A 21,298-nucleotide genomic window follows, 5' to 3' on the forward strand; every position below is an offset into this window, starting at 1 on the left:
CTTGTAAAATAATGTTAAGATTCATTAGTGTCAACTTAAAATGAGATTATATTAATTTATAGACAATTAATAGGTATTTTTGGTCAATATGGGTGTAATTGACTCGTGAGTTGGATAGATCACAAGAGAGGGAAACAAAGATAGGAATGAAAAACAGAAAAGTAGAAAGCAAAAGTGGAAGGCAGAGGAAATGAGGGCTAACAGCAAATAGGACCATAGTACAAAAAATGTACAAAAATTTTAAAAAGACAAGTCTAAAGGCACTGTATCTGAATGCACAGCGCATCCACAATAGGGTAGACGAATTAACAGCGCAAATAGATGTAAATGGGTATGATATGATTGCAGTTACGGACTTATAGCTGCAGGGTGACCAAGGCTGGGAGCTGAATATCCAAGGGTACTCGATATTTAGGAAGGACAGGAAAAAAGGAAAAGGAGGTGCTGTGGCATTGTTAGTTACGGATGAAATCAGTGCGATTGTGAGAAAGGATATTGGCTCAGAAAACCTAGATGTAGAGTCAGTCTGGGTGGAGCTAAGAAGCAACAAGGGCTGGAAAACATTAGTGGGAGTTGTCTATAGGCCTCCAAACAGTAGTGGTAAGGTAGGGGACGGTATTAAACAGAAAATTAGAGATGCGTGTAACAAGGATGCTACAGTAATCTTGGGAGACTTTAATCTACATATAGACTGGGCAAGCCAAATTAGCAATATTACTATGGCGGATGAATTCCTGGAGTGCGTATGAGATGGTTTTTTTAGACCAGCATGTCGAGGAACCAACTAGAGAACAGGCTACCCTAGGTTTGGTATTGTGCAATGAGTAGGGTTTAATTAATAATCTTGTTCTGCAGGGCTCTTTAGTGAACAATGACCATAGCAATGATAGAATTTTTCATTAGGATGGAAAGTGAAGTAGTTCGATCTGAAACTAGGGTCCTAAATTTTAACAAAGGAAACTACGAAGGTATGAAGCGTGAGTTGGCAAAGATAGATTGGGGGACTTCATTAAAAGGCATGATGGTGGATAGGCAATGGCTAATATTTAAGGAACGAATGTATGCATTGCAACAGTTACACATTCCTTTCTGTTGCAAAAACACAACAGGAAAAACAGCCCCAACCCGTGGCTAACAAAAGAATTTAAGAAGAATAATAGATCCAAAGAGGAATCATACAAAGATGCTAGAAAAAACAGCAAGCCTGAGGATTGGGAGCAGTTTACAATTCAGCAAAGGAGGACCAAGAAATTAAGACGGGAGAAATAGAGTATGAGAGTAAACTTGCAAGGAACATAAAAGCAGATGGTAAAAGTATGTAAAAAGAAAAAGATTAGTGAAGACAAATGTAGGTACTTTACAGTCTTTACAGAATTTATAATAGAGAACAAGGAAATGACAGAGCAATTAAACATCTACGTTAGTTCTGTCTTAAAGAGAAAGACACAAATAACTTCCCAGAAATGCTAGGGAACCAAGGGCCTAGTGAGAAGCAGGAATTGAAGGAAATTAGTATTACTGAAAAAACAGTGCTGCAGAAATTAATGGGACTGAAAGCTGATTTAACCCCCAGGGCCCGATAATCTACATCCCAAGGTACTAAAGGAGGTAGCCATGGAAATAGCGGATGCGTTGGTTGTCATCTTCCAAAATTCTGTAGATTCTGGAACAGAGCCAGCAGATTGGACAGTGGCAAATGTAACCCCACTATTTAAAAAAGGAGGGAGGGAGAAAACAGCGAATTATACACCAGTTAGCTTAACATCAGTAGGAGGGAAAATACTAGAGTCTATTATAAAGGATGTGATTACAGGACACTTCGAAAATATGAATGGGATTAAAAGTCAACATGGATTTATGAAAGGGAAATCATGTTTGACGAACCTACTGGTGTTTTTTGAGGATGCCAATAGCAGAATAGATAAGGGAGAACAAGTGGATGTGGTGTATTTGGATTTTCAGAAAACTTTTGAAAAAATCCCACATAAGCGGTTAGTGTGTAAAATTAAAGGAAATGGGATTGGGGTTAATATATTGGCATAGATTGAGAATTGGTTTGCAGACAGGAAATGGAGTTGGAATAAATGGGTCTTTTTCAGAGTGGCAGACAGTGATTAGTGGGGTAGTGCTCGGGCCCCAGCTATTCACAATATATATCAATAATTTGGATGTGGGAACCAAATGTAACATTTCCAAGTTTGCTGACGACACAAAACTTGGGAATGTAAACAATGCGAAGGGTGTTAAGAGGCTTCAAGGCAATTTAGACAGGTTGGGTGAGTGGGCAAATACATGGCAGCTGCAGTATAACGTGGTTAATTGTGAAGTTATCCACTTCGGTAGGAAAAACAGAATGGCAGAGTATTATTTAAATGGTGACAGATTGGGAAATGTTGATTTACAACGGGACCTGGGTGCCCTTGTACACCAATCACTGAAAGCAAGCATGCAGGTGCAGCAAGCAGGTAAGGCGGCAAATGGTATGTTGGCCTTCATTGCAAGAGGACTTGAGTACAGGAGCAAGGATGTCTTACTGCAGCTGCACAATGCCTTGATGAGAATTGTGTGTAGTTTTGTTCTCCTTACCTAAGAAAGGATATACTTGCCATAGATGGAATGCAGCGAAGGCTCCCCAGACTGATTCCTGGCATGGCAGGATTGCTTTTTGAGGGGATTGGGCCAACTAGGCCTGTATTCACTGGACAAAAACAGAATTACCTGTATTCACTGGAGTTTGGAGGAATGAAAGGAGATCTCACTGAAACCTATAAAATTCTGACAGGGATGGACAGACTGGATGCAGGGATGATATTTCCTCTGGCTGAACAGTTTAGAACAAGGGGTCACAGTCTCAGGATATGTGATAGACCATTTAGGACTGAGATAAGGAGAAAATTCTTCACTAGGAGGATGGTGAACCTATGGAATTCTCTACTACAGAAGGCTGTGGAGGCCAAGTCACTGAATATTTGTAATAAGGAAATAGATAGTTTCTGGACTCTAAAGGCATCAAGGGGTATGGGGAGAGAGTGGGATCATGGCGTTGAGATAGAGGATCATCCATGATCATATTGAATGAGGGAGCAGGCTCGAAGGTCTGGATGACCTACTGCTCCTATTTTCTATGTTTCCATCTATAAATTAGTAAAGAGAGTTGAGTTATACTTATAGCCAGTTAGTGAAGGAGCAGACCAGAAATCAATCTTGAATCAGCTTTGGATTTATTCACAAAGTGAGACATTCCAGATATCTGGTTCCTAACTCTACAGCCTACCATCAGTGTCAATAATTATGCATTTAAGAAATAAATAACTTCACTCAAAATGAGAGCTGTTGAAACCTGGAATTGAACCTGGGACCTTTAGATCTTCAGTGTAATACTTTCCCAACTAAGTCATTTCAGCCTTTATTGTCAATAAGTGTATTTGCACAAGTAATTATCCAATGAGTTCCCCCACCTGTAGAAACTTAACCTTAATTTACACGATTAACAATACAAGTGGTTAAATAATTGAAAGGGAATGTTACAAGCAGGTTGGGCCGAGGGGGCATGTGTTATCCCATGGAATGTTGCAGCTTTCCTAATAAATTTATGTTGAAGGTAACTTGTTGGAAATCACTCTTTGTTCCCTGCTGAGCAAATACAGACACTGAATATGCAAATAAAAATTACTTTTTGTAAAATATAGGAGGGCATGCATTAGTCAAAATTATACTCTTCTGCATTGCTAGTTTCACCTTTCACAGAAGCACAGAATAGCACAGTGCTGACAAGGCCCATCGAGTCTGCACCGACACGCGAGAAACACCTGACCTACCTACCTAATCCCATTTACCAGCACTTGGCCTTGAATGCTATGATGTGCCAAGTGCTCATCCAGGCACTTTTTAAAGAATGTGAGGCAGCCTGCCTCCACCACCCTGCCAGGCAGTGCATTCTAGACCGTCACCACCCTCTGGGTAAAAATGTTTTTCCTCACATCCCCCCTAAACCTCCTACCTCTCACCTTGAACTTATGCCCCCGTGTGACTGACCCTTCAACTAAGGGGAACAGCTGCTCCCTATCCGCCCTGTCCATGCCCCTCATAATCTTGTACACCGCGATCAGGTCACCCCTCAGTCTTCTCTGCTTCAACAAAAACAACCCAAGTCTATCCAACCTCTTTTCATAATTTAAATGTTTCATCCCAGGCAACATCCTGGTGAACCTCCTCTGCACCCCCTTTCAGCTGAATAAAAGGCAAAATAATAATGTACTATACAAATTATATCAGTCTGGATGTCAAAGATTGTAATCCATTTATTGAAAATGTTGTGTCTGATAAATTGCCCAGGTCATGGATTTTTTCATCTCGCTTCTCTCTGTTACTGAACATTCTTTGTTGTTTCTTTCCGTTCATTTACTCATTCTCTATTTAGCTTTCTTTGTTTCTAGTTGCAGGGTACTCAATTCCCCACTGCCTCAATGCCAAGTTAAATACAAATGGTTTCCAATATTTCCAGAGAATGTTAAGGAGTCATTGCAGTTGTTCATTGACCTTAAGAAAACCACATTTATGGATGTTTTGCTTGTATTTATAAATGCAACTTAAGCATCTTGTTTACATGCAATTACCCTAAAATATGTGATTAAAGCTGCCCATATTTTCTGGCCTGATCCAGACCAAAGGGCCTATATTCTATGGAGTTGAGAAGAATGAGAGATGATTACATTGAAACATACAAAATTCTGAAGGAGGTTTGATAGGGTGGACCCTGAGAGGTTGCTTCCCTTGTTTGGGGAATGTAGAACGGGGGCGCGGTCTCGGGATAAGCGAATGATCATTTAGGACTGAGATAAGGAGAGATTTCTTCACTGAGGGTTGTGAATCTTTGGAATTCTCTTCACTGAGGGTTGTGGATGCTCTATTATTGAATATATTTAAGACTGATCTTTGGTGTCTCAAGGAATCAAGTGAATTAGGGAGCAGGCAGGAAAGTAGAGTTGAGGCAGAAGATCAGCCATGATCGTATAGAATTGCGAAGCAGGCTTAAGGGGCTATATGATCTACCCCTGCTCTTATTTCTTATGCTAAAAACCCACCCAAATGCACAGTTAAAATTGGGCCCTAGATTTTGCCTAAGAAAGTTGGCATCGATCTGTAACCTGAATAGCTGCTGTAATCAAGAGAAATTCACACAAATATCTTGTATCATAAGGCACTGCATGAAGATCAAGGGCACCACCAGTCTGTCTCCTTTCCTGATTAGATTTGCTGGAGGTAGCATTTTCCATTGTCTAATCACTATGGTTACCATCAAAAGAGTTCTTTCGAGGAGCCTCGGCCTATAGCTGGCATCAGTGAGGGCCAGTTGATTTCAGCCATCAAGCATTGTTGACAGGAAGGGCAGTACATAACTTCATGTTGTGGCTGTCATTGTTTCACACTGGGAAGAAGACTAACAGCAACACGTGTGACTTAACCATTAGCTTCCTGAATAAAGAAAATACAGGGTAAGAATCTGTCATGCACAGTATAAGAGTGCGTTGGACAAGTTTGAACTGAAATATTGCATTACTTGTAGACTTGGAACATTAATACCAATAGTATAAGCTGTATAAGCCATTAAATTGAATTATTGAAAAAATAAATATTTGTCAATTAGTAATTAACCTATTGATTTTTGCATAAATTTTCATTGGAGTTTTATCAGTGTCATTTGCAAATTGTGCTGTAAATTATGGTTTAACTACAGAAATACTACAGTAACTGGTTCATGATCTATCTATTGTACTTTCCAAGGGTTCAAGGTAATTCAAGGGCAGCAACTTACTCTTTTAAGATTGTGGTAAGATTTTCTGCATGAGAAGTAAGTTGCAAAAACCGTTTGATTTATTTGGTTACAATGAATATAAAATTATTCTTGAGTTTTTCTCATTTTACTCTGACAGTTGTTGATGTTTATGTTGTTGATTACACTTTTTCAGAGATGTTTTAATTGTGTGGACATGTACATGGTTACAAAGCTCTGTGGACATTCAAGGGTTAAACAATTGCAAATTAGATTTTGCTGCTCAACAGCTTGAATGCAGCGGTGAGGGACAAATGTGGCAATACCAGCAAATAATGCCTGGTATTTCCTCCTGATGGCACGCTACAATTTGTTTTTGTGCAGTTAATTAATCAACTGCTTTCTGGCATTGTAAAGAGATGTGGTATTTGGCAGTGTCAGTTTTAACAATGGACCTATTAATATATTGCCGAGTACTTGACATCGGGTGACAGACTTGCAGAAATCTGTAGGGGATATAGTTCCTGAAGAGGATTTGAGGAGTGTTTCATAAAATTACACTGTTGCTTCAGTGCTATGAGAAACCTAATCGGCCAAAGCAAAAGTAGTAGCATTGTGCAATTATATTTTTCTATACAATACATTCTAAAAGGACAATGGCAACCTAATTAGCATTGAGGTGCAAAAGCACTGACCATATAATCTATTAGTGGAATTAAGCCCGCTTTTGCTGTGAGAAATGAACCGTACAGCTCAAAGAAGTTAAGAAGGCAGCAGTGTCTCCATGTCTTTCAGTCGTTATAATTGTTCCAGAAAATTGATTGCTTTATTTCTTTTGCTTTATTTTTTATCTATGTATCTCACTTGAGCAAAAAAGTAAGAGATGTAAAAGCGTTTAACCCCAAATAAATCTAAAATCTTTAACTGGGTTTAATCTGAAACATGGATTATATATAAATGTCCAATATCTTATTGTGCAGTTTTTTTGAAGAGAGACATTTCATGCATGCTTTTGGTTCCTGCAGCTGGAAAAGAGGACAGCACTCCATTTCATCCATTTTTGAATGTGTCTATCTTCTTCTAATCTCATTCTTGTATTATTAACATGCAAGGGGAAAAAATAATTTTAAATCCATTTCAAAACTACTTTAATTTTGTCAAATTCCAGAATGGGATTTAGAAAACAACTTAATCTACTGTCACCACTAGTGACTGCTACTCTCTTTAGCTACTTTATGTTTATACCTATGCTATTATGTGAAGGCTGTGCTTTTTTTTGGTATTTTAATTAGTGGACTGGTATATGCATTACTCTCCACTTTAATAGATGGGATAGATTCACCTGTATGATATTAGTTTTGCTGCTTTTTTTTGTTCTTTTTAAGGGGTTTTTTGGGATAATTCAAGAGAGTTGAGATGTGTGGAAAATTTACAAGTACAACCATATACAGAATTAAAACTAAAATTAATGTGTGAAATGTAAACAAATCCAGATATTCATTACTATTCCATGTGTAGATAGATAGAAATGCTGTTTTATGGGGTAGGGTGTTGTGCAAGGGCACCCGCTTCCTGACAATTATCCCACATATTAATCAAAGGCTTGGTCAGCTTAGCTGCTAATAAAGCACTTACCCTACCAAGCTTAACATTTCTGAAATAGTATTTTAAAAGTCTTTGATTCACAAACAACCACAGATCCTGTGATGTTACCTTAATTCTCAGCCAGGTTGCTGTGCTGAGAATTTTAAAAGAAAGAACTTGCATTCATATAGATTCTTAACACCTTTTTTTATTTGTTCTTAGGATGTGAGCATCCCTGGCCAACATTTATTGTCTATCCCTCATTGCTATTGAGAAGGTGGTGGTGAGCCACCTTCTTGAATCACTACAGTCCATTTGGTGTAGGACACCCACAGTGCTGTTATGGAAGGAGTTCCAAGATTTTGACCCAGTGACAGTGATGGAATGGCAATTTGGTTCCAAGTCAGGATGTTGTGTGACTTGGATAAGGACTTGCAAGTGGTGTACCCATTTGTCTGCTGCCCCGTCCTTCTAGGTGGTAGGGGTCATGGGTTTGGAAAACTGCTTTCGAAAGAGCATTAGTGGGTTGCTGCAGTGCATCTTGTGGATGGCACACACACTGTGCGTCAGAGTTGGAAGGATTGAATGCTTAAGATAGTGGATGCGGTGCCAATCAAGTGGGCTGCTTTGTCTTGAATGGTGTCTGGCTTTTTAATGTTGTCTGAGCAGAGAATATTCCATCACACTCCTAAGTTGTGGGCAGGTTCTGAAAAGTCAGGAGGTGAGTTACTCCCCACTGAATTCCCAGCCTTTGACCTGCCCTAGTAGCCAGTGTTTATGGAGCTGGTCCAGTTCACTTTCTGGTGAATGGCATGGATGTTGATGGTGGGTGATTGAGTGATGGTGATGCTTTTGAATGTCAAGGGCACATTATTAGATTCCCTCATGCTGGAGACAGAGGAGATGGACCATGCCTGACTTGAGTGGCATGAATGTAACTTGCCACTTATCAGCTCAAGCCTGAACGTTTTGCAGGTCCTGCTGCATGCGAGCATAGTCTGCTTCAGCAACTGAGGAGTTGCAAATGGTACTGAACATTGTGAAATCAGTAGTGAACATCACATTTCTGATGTTGCTGCGAGGGTCATTGAAGCAGCTGAAGATGATTGAACCTAAGACTCTACCCCGAGGAGCTCCTGCAGTATTGTCCTGGCACTGAAATGATTGGCTTCCAACAATCACAACCATCTTCCTTTCTATTATGTATGACTCCAACCAGTGGAGAGTTTTACACCTGATTCCCATTGACTTCAATTTTTCTAGGGCTCCTTGATGCCACACTCGATCAAATGCTGCTTTGATGTCAAGGGCAGTCACTCTCATCTCTTGAATTCAACTCTTTTGTCTATGTTTGGACGATAGTTGTAATGGGGTCAGGAGCTGAGTGGCCCTGGTGGAACCCAAACTGAGCATCAGTGACCAGATTGTTGCTGAGTGAGTGCTGCTTGCTAGTACAGCCAATGATACTTTCATCACTTCACTGATAATTAAAAATAGACTGATGGGGCGATGATTGGCCACATTGGATTTGCCCTGGTTTTGTGGACAGAACATAGTTGGGAAATTTTTCACATCGTCGGATAGATGCCAGTGGTGTTATCCTCAGGTCATCTCAAATACTGCTCAACCAATGGATTACTTTTCAAATGTATTTGTTAATGTTCTGCAAACACATGGAGTAGGCAGTTTGCATACAGCAAACAAAAATGAGATGAATAATATAGGTAATCTCCATTTCAGGGAGCTATACTGATTAGGAAGACTCCCTTCTCTTTAAACATTGCCATCTTTACAATTTCCTTCTGAACAGGCAGCCTCAGTTAAGTGTATCAGGTAAAATTCAACATGTCCAGTGATGCAGAATGGACAGAAGCAAATCGGCCATCTATAATGCTCCTTTATATTGAAGTAATGGAGAAATTGGACAGGATATTTTAATGGATGGCTGAACCAATTTGTGCCTTTGCCAAAGTTGAATTTGACTACCGTCATCTACATTTTTTTTCCACCCAGATGGTGCTGTGCGTCTGGGACTTGCTGCCAGAAAAGGTGATGGAGGCAGAAACCCTTAAAACAAAATACTTGTATATGCACTTAGAATGTGGTAATCTGCAGGGCTGCAAACCAAGAGCTGGAAAGTGGGATTAGGCACAATATCTCTTTATTGGCCGGCACAGACATGATGGCCTCAATGGTCTCCTGTGCCCTTATTTTTTTAAATGTTTCTATGGCATCTGACAGGGCAGCACTTGTTCAATATTGTAAAAGCATCAGGTTGTATGTGCTCAAGTTTATGAATAGGGCTTCAATTCACAACCATCTGTCAAAGGTGACATTGTTACAAAATGGACTAAGCTGATACTAAAGAAAAATGTCTCCTCTCAAAGGGAGAGCAAAAGAAGGGTTCTGATGAAGAGTTATATTAGACTATCAGACTTGAAACATTAACTATTTTTGTCTCTCCACAGATGCTGCCAGACCTGCCGAATATTTCCAGCATTTTCTGTTTTTATTTCAGATTTCCAGCTTCCGCAGTAATTTGCTTTTAAAATGCTAACAGGCGAACTGTTTATTGTAATTGTAGTTTCTGTTGTCTCCTCAGAACATTACTGGCAGTTCAAGAACTCCTTTAGTATAGGGGGAGGGGAGAAAAGGTACCAAGAATTATAGCGAAAAGAATAAAATAGTGAATTAAAGAATCAGAATTACATTTTAGTAGGCTCCACTAAGCAAAACAAAAAAATTGCAACATGTAGCACCCTACCTCAAATTCCTCCAAGTCCTTCACAGAACAAATTACTTCTGGAGAGTAATGGCCACTTTATAGGTAAACACGGCAGCCATTTTTATGCCATCAGCAATGAAGGGAATGAATCTTCCTTTAATGATATTTGACTTGAAGAAGAAATATTGGCTAGGCCACAAGGAGTAAGCCCTGCTTTTCAAATAGTACCATATTCAACTTGAAATGTTAGCTCTGTTTCTCTCTCAGCAGATGCTCCCAAACCTGCTGCGAATTTCCAGCACTTTGTTTTATATAAGATGATTCTGGCCATTTACAACCTCATTCATTTCATCTGCTTGGAAAAAACTTGGACACTGCTTGACAAACATAAATGTTTTCTTTAAAGTAAATGACGCTGTGGTTTGACACTTTAATCTGAGCCTATAATACAAAGCTGCATTGATGCAGTAACTGGTATGCCTGATTTTTGGATTAAGATAAGGTAGCGAGAAGAATATTTTGCACCTGACTGCTATTTCTGATCTGGGGGTGGCGGGGGTGGGATGCGGGTGGTGGGGGTGGGGGGAGATGGTGGTTCATGATGTGCAAACCTGCATGCCAGAAGTTGAAAAGTGTTTCGTTTCCAACAATGACATTCACCAAAAATATAAATTAGCTTGAATTGATGGGACCACAAAAGAATTATGTTAAGATAAAAGTAATTTTCATATTGCATTCTTTTGCTGGAGACAGCGTCTGAAGTCTCACTATGGGTTAGCTTTCATAGTGAGACACACGGTTTTCATAAAGCTGAAATAAAACAAAAGCAGTTTGTGGGAAAATAACACAATAGTTCCATGGAAACCACTAATAATTGGCTTATTTTTGATCAACTGAGGATGACTAATTCTTTTCTGGCACCATTTAATGTAACTTTCATAGGAAAGCAGAAATTTCAAGAATAACTGTTCTGCTGGTAGAATAGTTATTATTCATTTCACAAATAATACCTGTTATAACTTGAGAAAAACACTTGCAGTACATACTTGGGAGCAGTTTCACTGTATGCTGCTGCAATTGGTAAAGGAGCATCATTTGTGAAAAATGTTATTATTAGATTTGACAATCTTGGAGCTGCAAATTCCATACTCAGTAGTGACTGATCCTTAAACCCACAAATGTTGTATGCTATGATGTGTCATTTTCAGCTTAGATTGCCAAGGTACTTTTCTCCAAAGTGCAGTGCAAGGACAAATTGTTGAGTTTGTTGGAAAGGAGAAGTGGGATAAAAGTAAGAAACGGGATTGAGGATAGGGGATAGTTGGCACAAGCTTACTTTTCAGTAATCTAGTTGAGGACTTTGCATGATATCTTATGGCAACAGTGAAAAGCTGGAGCGGTCTATTCATGTACTGCACGGTGAAAGTCAAATGAGAATTTTTTTTATAGTAAAAACAAATGTACAGCTGCTGCCTGACCTGCTGAGCATTTCCAACATTTCCTGTTTTTATTACAGATTTCCAACATCAGCATTAATTTGCTTTTCAATGAGAATTTTACTGTTTGGTGGGGACTAAATGATATGTCACATTTTGAATTCTGATCTAACATCTCCTCTGACCTTAATGATTTTGAGTGTTGTGTTATTCAGCCAAAGTTCCAATGCATATGTTACTGTTTCAGGTACTATTCCACATGGCAATTATACAGGCCTAAATATTCTACAGATTATGTGGATGTAATGAGATCTGGAGCTGAATGGCCCTGGTGAACTCAAACTGAGTATTGGTGAGTAAGTGGCACTTGAAAGCATTGTTAATGACCATCGCCTGTTACTTTACTGATGATAGTGAGTGGACAGATAGACAGTAATTAACCAATTGGATTTGACCTTTTTGTGAACAGGATATACTTGGGCAATTTTCCACTTTGTCAGGTAGATACCAGTGTTGGAGCTCTATTGGAACAGCTCGGCTAGGGGTCCAGCTACATCTGGAGCACAAATCTTAGGCACTATGCTGGGATATTATCAGGTTTCATTGCCTGTGCTGTATCCAGTGTTCACAAGCATTTCTTGATATCATGTGGAGTGAACTAAATTGGCTGAAGACTGGCTTCTGTGATGACAAGGACTTCAGGTTGAGACCAAGATGAATCATCCACTCAGCTTCCAGTTGAAGATAGTTGCAAATGCTTCAGGATTTTTGCACTGACCGCTGGGCTCTACCATAATTGACGTTGTGGATGTACTTGGAACCTCCTCTTCCGGTTTGCTGTTTATTGTGAATTACAATTAAGAAATGCCAAGACAACCCCATATGGAATTTCACACCTGCTGATATCAAGAACTACTCAGAAGATGAACTGAAACTGTAGGGCTCTTCCTGTTTGCGTTTCTATAAAGCTATCTTTCAAGCAGAAACCGAAAGTCTACCAGGACAATGGCTATATAGGTTTGGCTGAATAACACAACACTCAAAATCATTAAGGTCCGAGGAGATGTTAGATCAGAATTCAAAATGTGACATATTATTTATTCCCCACCAAACAGTAAAATTCTCATTGAAAAGCAAATTAATGCTGATGCTGGAAATCTGTAATAAAAACAGGAAATGTTGGAAATGCTCAGCAGGTCAAAAAAAAATAGCCACAATCTGTCCAGACATGACCTAATCAATTACCTTCTGAAATCAATATGGGGAAAAAGCGAGATCATGTGACTGGAATAACTTTTTTGAAATGTCTTTTAATACAACACCCAAGCTGCTAAAACAGGAGTTTGGAAGAAATTTACCAATGGAGCAGTAACACCATTTCTCTCTCTTTTCTCTCTCTGAAGTTCAAGGCCCCTCTATCTCTACTGCAGTTTGAAATCCAGCACATGACAGAGAATTTCCATCAGAAGGAACATCAGGTGCAATACCATCAGCTTTTGGAAAAGATGGATTATGTTTAAAAAAAACTATCTCCAGAAATTGAAGTTTACATCACACTGCTATACAAACAAATTTCAAGATCACAGTGTAAAAATCTTGCCTAAGCCATGGATGCCAATGAAGGACTCTCAAACAGTGAATACTTTTTTACCTTCTTTCATTGAATCTCAGATTTGGCCAAATAGTGACTCCCTACTGTATAGTGTGTGTGTTGTGAACATCAGGACGTGGGTTTACCTTTTTAAATATCTTTATCTGGGTGGGTTTTTAGCTCAATAAAAACTAACCCCTTTGTATTAAAAATTCAAGAAAGCCTGTCAGACTGGTTTCTTTGCAATCAGGACGTAAATAGTTAAGCACAGACATTGAATGAATACCTTCATACTTGTAAATTACAAAAAAAAACCCTGTTGCACTTTCCTTCCCTCCTGACTGTGCTGCCATTGCTCATGGGTCTGTTCTGCCAGCGGAACAGGATATACTCTGGGATTGTGATGGAGGAGTCTGGGATATTCGCTGAAAGATATGATTCTGTGAGTATGTATATGTTAGGCTGTTTCTTGACTCGTCTGTGGGACAGCTTTCCTAATATTTGCACAAATCCCTAGATGTTAGTGAGGAGGACTTCGCAGGGTCAACTTCACAGGGTGTGTGTTTGTTGTTTCCCGAGTCTGGGCCAATGCTACATGTTCCATCTGGTTTTATCCTTATTAGTTCTTTCTATAGCAGTCCGATTCAAATTGAGTGGCTTGGTAGGCCATTTCAGAGGGCAGTTAAGAGTTAGCATTGCTGTGGGTCTAGAGTCGCATGTTTGCCAGAACAGGTAAGGACATTAGTGTGCCAGATGAGTCTTTACCATTACTGATACAAGATTTGTGTTCCAGATTTATTTAACTAATTGAACTTAAATTCCCCAGCTGCCATGGTGGGTTTGTACTGTCTGGGATCAAGCCCAGCAATATAACTACTATCGCTGAAATGAGAGACATGTTGCCAAAGCTTTTCATCTTGCACTCATCAGGACAAATGTAAGTATTCCAAATTTCTAAAGATCACAAGACTTATAGGAGAAAAGGGTGCTGATATGTCGGCAAGTCGACTCTGACAGAGGCGTTGCCATGCAGAAAGCAACAGAAACTATTGGCTCCTGAAGCTCCTGGATAATTCAAAAAAGGTGAAGGCTTGAACATATTCCTTTAGTTTGTGGAGAACAAGTCCTTGCGTGTAAATGTATGTTGTTTCTAGTAAGCGTAAATGCGCTTCATTACAACCTTCACTTTCTTAAATTGGTTGTTAGTGTAGCTATTAGCACAATCAGGATTGTCCAGCAAGTGAGGCCCAAATGCAGAATCATATCTACAGTAGACGTTTTGTTTTGAGTTTTGCAAGAGTGGGCTGGTTGAGTACAATCTGTATAGGATCGCATCAGTACCAAAATTCATATACGACATTGCCCAATTGTGTGGAGGCAAATTTGTCTTTTTTGGCTGATGGTAGCATCCTGTTAGTGGAAAATACCACTTGCATAGCCACTGAATAGTAGCAGTGTGAAACAGCTTATACCTGTGTTACAGACAGGAGAGGGACAGACAAAGTGTGCTTATCTCCTCTCTCCAACTGTCCACAAGCAGAAGGTGTTTTGAATTATTTATAAAGTATGCTGTACTGCTTTGTTCAAACCCTCGGTTTATATGATCCAAGTTACCAATAAATTGCAGTGAACTTGCGTTATGGTTAACTCAGAAGGTTAATTATTTCACAGTTGTTGACTGCCTGTGAGGCCAAAGATGGCCAGAATTTGATTGTTTCCCCTTAGGAGACATACAAGGTGGCTATAAGCATCTCTTCTGATATAACAAGTTTTGATGTCTCTCTTTTCCGCTAGTTCAGGTTAGAGAACCAGTTTGCTTGCACTTCCTCTAATTTTGTTGATTATAAAGGGTCTGCATAATAATGTGTGAGATTCCACATGCTGACAGAAGAATTAGCTCCCAGAACAAAGAGCCAATCCTGTAATCATGTGGCTTGTAGCAGCCATCTTTTTTGGTTCAGCATAAAGTCTATTTTTAAGTGGCAAAAGAATAAAGTTTCGGATTTCTTTTCATGTCATAGGGATATTCAAATTTTTGAGAAACTTTGCCTTTTCAGGGTAATTCGAGATAGACCGAGCACTTTTCAGGTCTGAAAGAGGTGGCCTTTGGCCCATTTGTGAGTTTGCATGATACACAGCAAACTATGCTTTGATTAGAAATCTTGTCCTACAAGATGGCTTTCTACTCTCTTTCTGCTTCCAGCTTGCAAGGTGAACAAATGGCTAGGGCACTATTTACAAGATTGCTGATAAGGTCAACCTTGTAGCGTGTGGAGCTAAACGAATCCCAATCAAAGCTTTGCTTGTGGTTGTTGGAGGTCAATCATTTCAGCTGCAGGACATCACTGCAAGAGTTCCTCAGGGTACTGTCCTAAGCCCAACCATCTTCAGCTGCTTCATCAATGACTTTCCCTCCATCATGAGGTCAGAAGTGGGGATGTTCGCTGATTGTGCAATCATCAGCGAACCATGTTCACCATTCGTGACTCTTCAGATACTGAAGCAGTCCATATCCATATGCAGCAAGACCTGAGCAACATTCAGGCTTCAGATGATCAGTGGCAATCAACATTCATGTCACACAAGTGCCAGGCAATGACCATCTCCAACAAGAGAGAAGCTATCCATCTCCCCTTGACATTCAAGGGCATTACCTTCACTGAATCCCACCCTAACCACTGGCTGGGAGTTACCATTGACCAGTAGCTAAACTGGACCAGCCATATAAATACGGTGGCTGCAAGAGCAGGTCAGAGGCTTGGAATTCGGCGCAGATTAACTCAGTTCCTGAATCCCCAAAGCCTGTCCACCATCTACAAGGCACAATTCAGGAGTGTGATTGAATACTCTCCACTTGCTTGGATGAATGAAACTCCAACAACACTCAAGGTGCCCAAAACCATTAAGGACAAAGCAGCCTGCTTGATTGGCACCCCATCCACACTCCCTCCACCACTGAATCACAGTGGCAGCAGTGTGTACCATCTACAAGATGCACTGCAGGAACTTACCAAGGTTCCTTCAACAGCACCTTCAAGCTCCATGACCTCATCATCTGGAAGGACAAGGGTAGCAAATGCAGGGAACACCACCACCTCCAAATTTGCCTCCAAGCCACATGCCATCTTAACTTGGAACTATATCACCGTTCCTTCACTGTTGCTGATTCAAAGTCCTGGAACTCTCTTCCTAGCATATTGGTGTATCTACACCATGTGGACTGCTGTAGTTCAAGAACAATTAGGGATGAGCAATACAACATTGGCCTTGCCAGAGACACCTACATCCCATGAATGAATAAATAGAAAAAAAAAGTCCCAAATACACTTTCGAGGTGAAGTAGCAATTTACTTATATTTCTTTCAATTTAGTCTACTGTGTTCTCGGCTCACAATGTGGGAGACCGCTTTGTGGAACACCTCGCTCAATCCGCAAACAAGACCCCAACCTTCTAGTTGCTTGCCATTTCAAATCACCATCTCGTGCTCACATTTTTGCACTCAGAATACTACAATGTTCCAGTGATGCCCAACGCAAGTTGGAGGAACGCACATCATCTTCCACTTAGGCACTTTATGGACTTCTGGACTCAACATTGAGTTCAATAACTTCAGACCATGAACTCTATCCTCCATTTTGATTTTCTGTTTTGCTTAAGTGCTAGTCTGTACCTTTTTTTGCTTTCAGACCGAGCAGAGCTTTATGCTGCTATTAATAGCTATTCTGGACCTATGCTTTGTTTCTTCGCTAAAACAATTACCACTTTTGTTCCATGACATCATTGTCATTTAATCTCCCCTTACTCTCTAAACTATCCCTGACCTTCCCTTTTGTTGCACCTGACCCTCCCCCCTTTTCCACAGATTAAAACCCATCACATGTCTACCTCTCTACAGTTCCAAAGAAGAGTTGTATTGGATACAAAATATTAACTTTTCTCTCTCCAGAGATGCTGCAAGACCTGCTGAGTTTTTCCAGCGCTTTACATGTTATGACCAGGGCCAGGGAGAGAAATCATGGGCCTTTGTGCTTCTCCTGTTCCAGGCCCCTTATTCCCTCCTCCCCACTTTAACCCTCCCCAAAATCATGCATATCTTTCCCATTTCAAGATCCACCAATCAATTCACCAAACAATCTCAGAAAGGTACTAGTAAAATGATAAAGCCCATTGTTGACATCCGATTACAAATATTGTTGAATATATATGCAGCATGGATCATTAATATTAACAGCAGCAATGATATAATGCAGTGTTAGGTTGTGTGCAACCTATTGGTGATCTCATCACGACTATTAAGCAAACCAGAAAGTACGAATTTTATTTGAACTGCATCGTGTAACATTGTTAACTTGGCAGGAAAATATCTCATTAGTTATTTATAACACTGTGCAGGCAATAGCATTGATTTTGGTGACTGCCTCAGCCCTCAATAACATGTTCTGCACATTGCACCATATGGACATAGTGACAGGAAATTAATATTTGGAGCCAGATTCAATATTTGCAACCCAGATAAATGGCACAAGATCTTTTACATTTTGTAGAAGATGATTTTCTTCTACCAAGGTGTATGATATTATTCAATATAATTATTTCATATGAGGTATGTATGCAATTCAATTCTATTTTATCAGTAATCTCTCAGGGTAGAAAGATCAAATGTTTCCTGAGCAACAAAGTGGAATGATTGAACAACATAGGTCTTCACTGTCAGTGAGAAGTGTTGGAGTCCTTGGGTGTCTCAGTGCGGCATAACTTTTAAGAGGCTCGAGGACAAAGATTGAACAATTCACAATTATATGTGTTTTCTTGATCAGCAAGTCTGAGGACTCTGCTGATTTCGATAATATATTTTCATTATCTACTATGCAACAAAACTTTATCACGATATTTTAATACCTCAATAAAAAGCACCAAGATAGAGTGGATTGCTGGAATCTAAAATAAAAACAGGAAATATTTGAAATACTCAGTATGTCAGGTAGCACTGTGAGAGAGGACAGAGTTAATGTTTTTGGTTGATAACCTTGTAATGGAACTGGGAGAGGTTAGAGATATAATAGATTTTGAGCAAGAGGTGGGTGGGACAAGGGCAAAAGGAAGGTTTGTGATAGGGTGGAAGATAAGAGAGATTGAATGACAAAAGAGTTAGTCTTACAGGGCTAAAGGAAAAGAAACAATAAAACGAAAGATATGCTTAGAACAGGTGTGCCACTGTCTGAAAACAAAAATAAGAGGAAAACCGAAACATGCAAATAAAAAGAAACAAAATGGGGTAAGGGCAGAGTTTACAGTACTTTACAGCCTTTCAGACTCAACAGTCAGTTCAACATTGCATTTGTTGTTCATCCTTAATTGCCCTTGAGAAGCTGCAGGTGAGCCACCTTCTTGAACTGCTGCAGTGCATCTGTTTTAGGTACACCCATATGCTCTTAGGAAGGGAATGCCAAGTTTTTGGCCCAGTAACAGTGAAAGAACAGCAATATATTTCCAAGTCAGGCTGGTGTGTGGCTTGGAGGGGAATTTACAGGTGGTGTTGTTCCTTTGTGTTTTCTGTTCTTATCCTACTAATTGATAGAGGTTGCAGGTTTGGAAGGCACGATCAAAGGATACTTGGCGAGTTGCTGCAGTGCACCTTGTAGATGTTATATGCTGCTGCCATTGTGATGATGGAAAGAGTGAAAATTTAAGGTGGTGGATGGAGTGCAGATCAAGTAGGTTGCTTTGTCTTTGATGGTGTCGACCTTCGCATGTGATTTTGGAGTTGGGCTCATCCAGGCAAGTGGAAAGTGTTTCCATCACAATCCTAATTTGTGGCTTGTAGATAATGGTCAGGTTTTGGGGAGTCAGGACGTGAGTTATTCGCTGCAGAATTTTTGGCTTTTGACCTGGTCTTATAACCATAGTATATATATGGCTCATATATTTTCTGGTTAATAGTAGCCCCCAGGATCTAGCTTGTGAGGGATTCAGTGATAGTAATGTCGTTGAATGTCAAAGCAAGACCCAACAGAGGGGGGTATTGAGAAGTGACTGAGAAGCAATCTGGGAGAAGTCAGCATAGTCACCACACCTCAAGGGGATCGAGGAGGACCCACTGTCAAAAAGCAGAATAGCCCCAAACATTACGTTGCTGTAGTGTTTCCATCCATCCCTCCCTCCTCAAACCAAAAAAAAGAGAGAGAGAGAGAGAGAGGGAGAGGCAGTACCTTCAGGAGTGCACCAGACCTGCAAGGGACACTCTTCTAAAAGTGGATTTTAAAATAAGCAGCTGATTGGTGAGTAAATCCTGGTGAGTTTTTTCAATCAATTAAAGTAATTATTGCTTAATACTGAGGTAGGAGCTAAAAAAAAGTATAGAGTAGTACTGTACAAGTATAATTAGTCAAGAAACAAGGTTCCTAGCTAACATAAATAAAGCCCCGAGCTAGTGTATTTTTTTAAAGGTGTAACTAGCTTAATCGACAGGAATGTCATGGCAGGAGAACTCAGACCTGTGATATGCTCCTCCTGCAGGATGAGGGAAGTGACAGGCACTTCCCTGGTGACCATGTGTGCAGAAGGAGTGTCCAAATGCAGCTTCTAGCTAACTGGATTTCGGAGCTGGAGCTGCGGGTGTACTCATTGTGGAATATCCGCGATGCTGAGCAAGTTGTGGATAGCATGTTTAGCAAGGTGATCACACCACAGGTGAAAATTACACAGGCAGAAAGGGAATGGGTGACCATCAGGAACGGTAAAAGACTCAGGAAGGTAGTGCAGGAGTCCCCTGTGGTCATCCCTTTCTCTAACTGATATACCGCTTTGGATATTGTTGGAGGGGATGGCCTCTCGGGGGAAAGCAGCAACAGCCAAGTTTACAGCACCGTGGGTGGCTCTGCTACTCAGAGGGACAGGAGGAAAACAACTGGCAGGGCTACAGTGATAGGGGATTCAATAGTTAGGGACACAGACAGACACTTCTGTGGCCGCAAACGTGAATCAAGGATGGTATGTTGCCTCCCTGGTGCCAGGGTCCAGGATGTCACGGAGCGGCTGCAGGACATTCTGGGGCGGGAAGGTAAACAGTCAGTGGTTGTGGTACACATTGGTACCAACGACATAGGTAAACTAAGGGATGAGGACCTGCAAGCTCAGTACAGGAAGTTAGGAGATAAAGTAAAATGCAGGACCTCAAATGTAATAATCTCAGGATTACTCCCAGTTCCACATGCTAGTGAGAGCAGGAATAAAAGGATAGACCAAATGAACACGTGGCTGAAGAGATGGTGTAGCCGGGAGGGATTCAGATTCTTGAGGCATTAGGACCAGTTCTGGGGAAGATGGGACCTGTACAAACCAGATGGGCTGCACCCAGGCAGAGCTGGGACCAGTGTCCTTGCGGGGGCTTTTGCTAGTTCTGTTGGGGAGTATTTAAACTAGTGTGGCAGGGGGATGGGATCCCAAGAGTAGGATCAGATAGGTCAGATTCAGATCAGAAAAATGGAGGTAGAACGTTAGCTAGGGACATTGTGATAGACATGGAGTTACAGGAGAAGCAAAGTTTACAAAGTGTCCAGCAAGGGAAATTGATGGGGTTAAAATGTCTATACTTCAATGCAAGGAGTATTACAAACAAGGTAGATGAGTTAAGGGCACAGGTAGACACATGGCTATAACAGAGACCTGGCTAAAGGGGGGACAAAACTGGCAGCTTAATATAATTATAGAGTCTTCAGAGACGATAGAGTAGGAGATTAAAAAAGGAGGGGGGTAGCACTAATGGTTAAAGAATCAATTCCAGTTGTGAGAAGGGATGATATACTAAATGGGTCAACAAACGAGGCTTTATGGATTGAGCTTAGAAATAAAAAAGGGGCAGTCACACTACTGGGAGTATACTGTAGACCCCCAAATAGTGAAAGGGAGATACAAGCAGAAATTTGCCTACATATTTGTTCTTCTAAGAACAAGAGGGCAATAATAGTAGGAGAGTTCAACTATCCTAATATCAACTGGGATTCAAACAATATAAGGGGCACTGAGGGAGAAAAATTCATGCAGTGTGTCCAGGAAAATTTTTTCAACCAATTAGTGACAAACCCAACAAGAGGAAATGCAATTCTAGACCTAGTCTTGGGGAACGAAAAAGGGCAAGTGGGTGAAGTGACAGTTGGTGACCATATCAGGGACAGTGATCACAATTCAA

This window comes from Carcharodon carcharias, chromosome 10, assembly GCF_017639515.1.
Source record: "Carcharodon carcharias isolate sCarCar2 chromosome 10, sCarCar2.pri, whole genome shotgun sequence".
Taxonomy (NCBI): Eukaryota; Metazoa; Chordata; class Chondrichthyes; order Lamniformes; family Lamnidae; genus Carcharodon; species Carcharodon carcharias.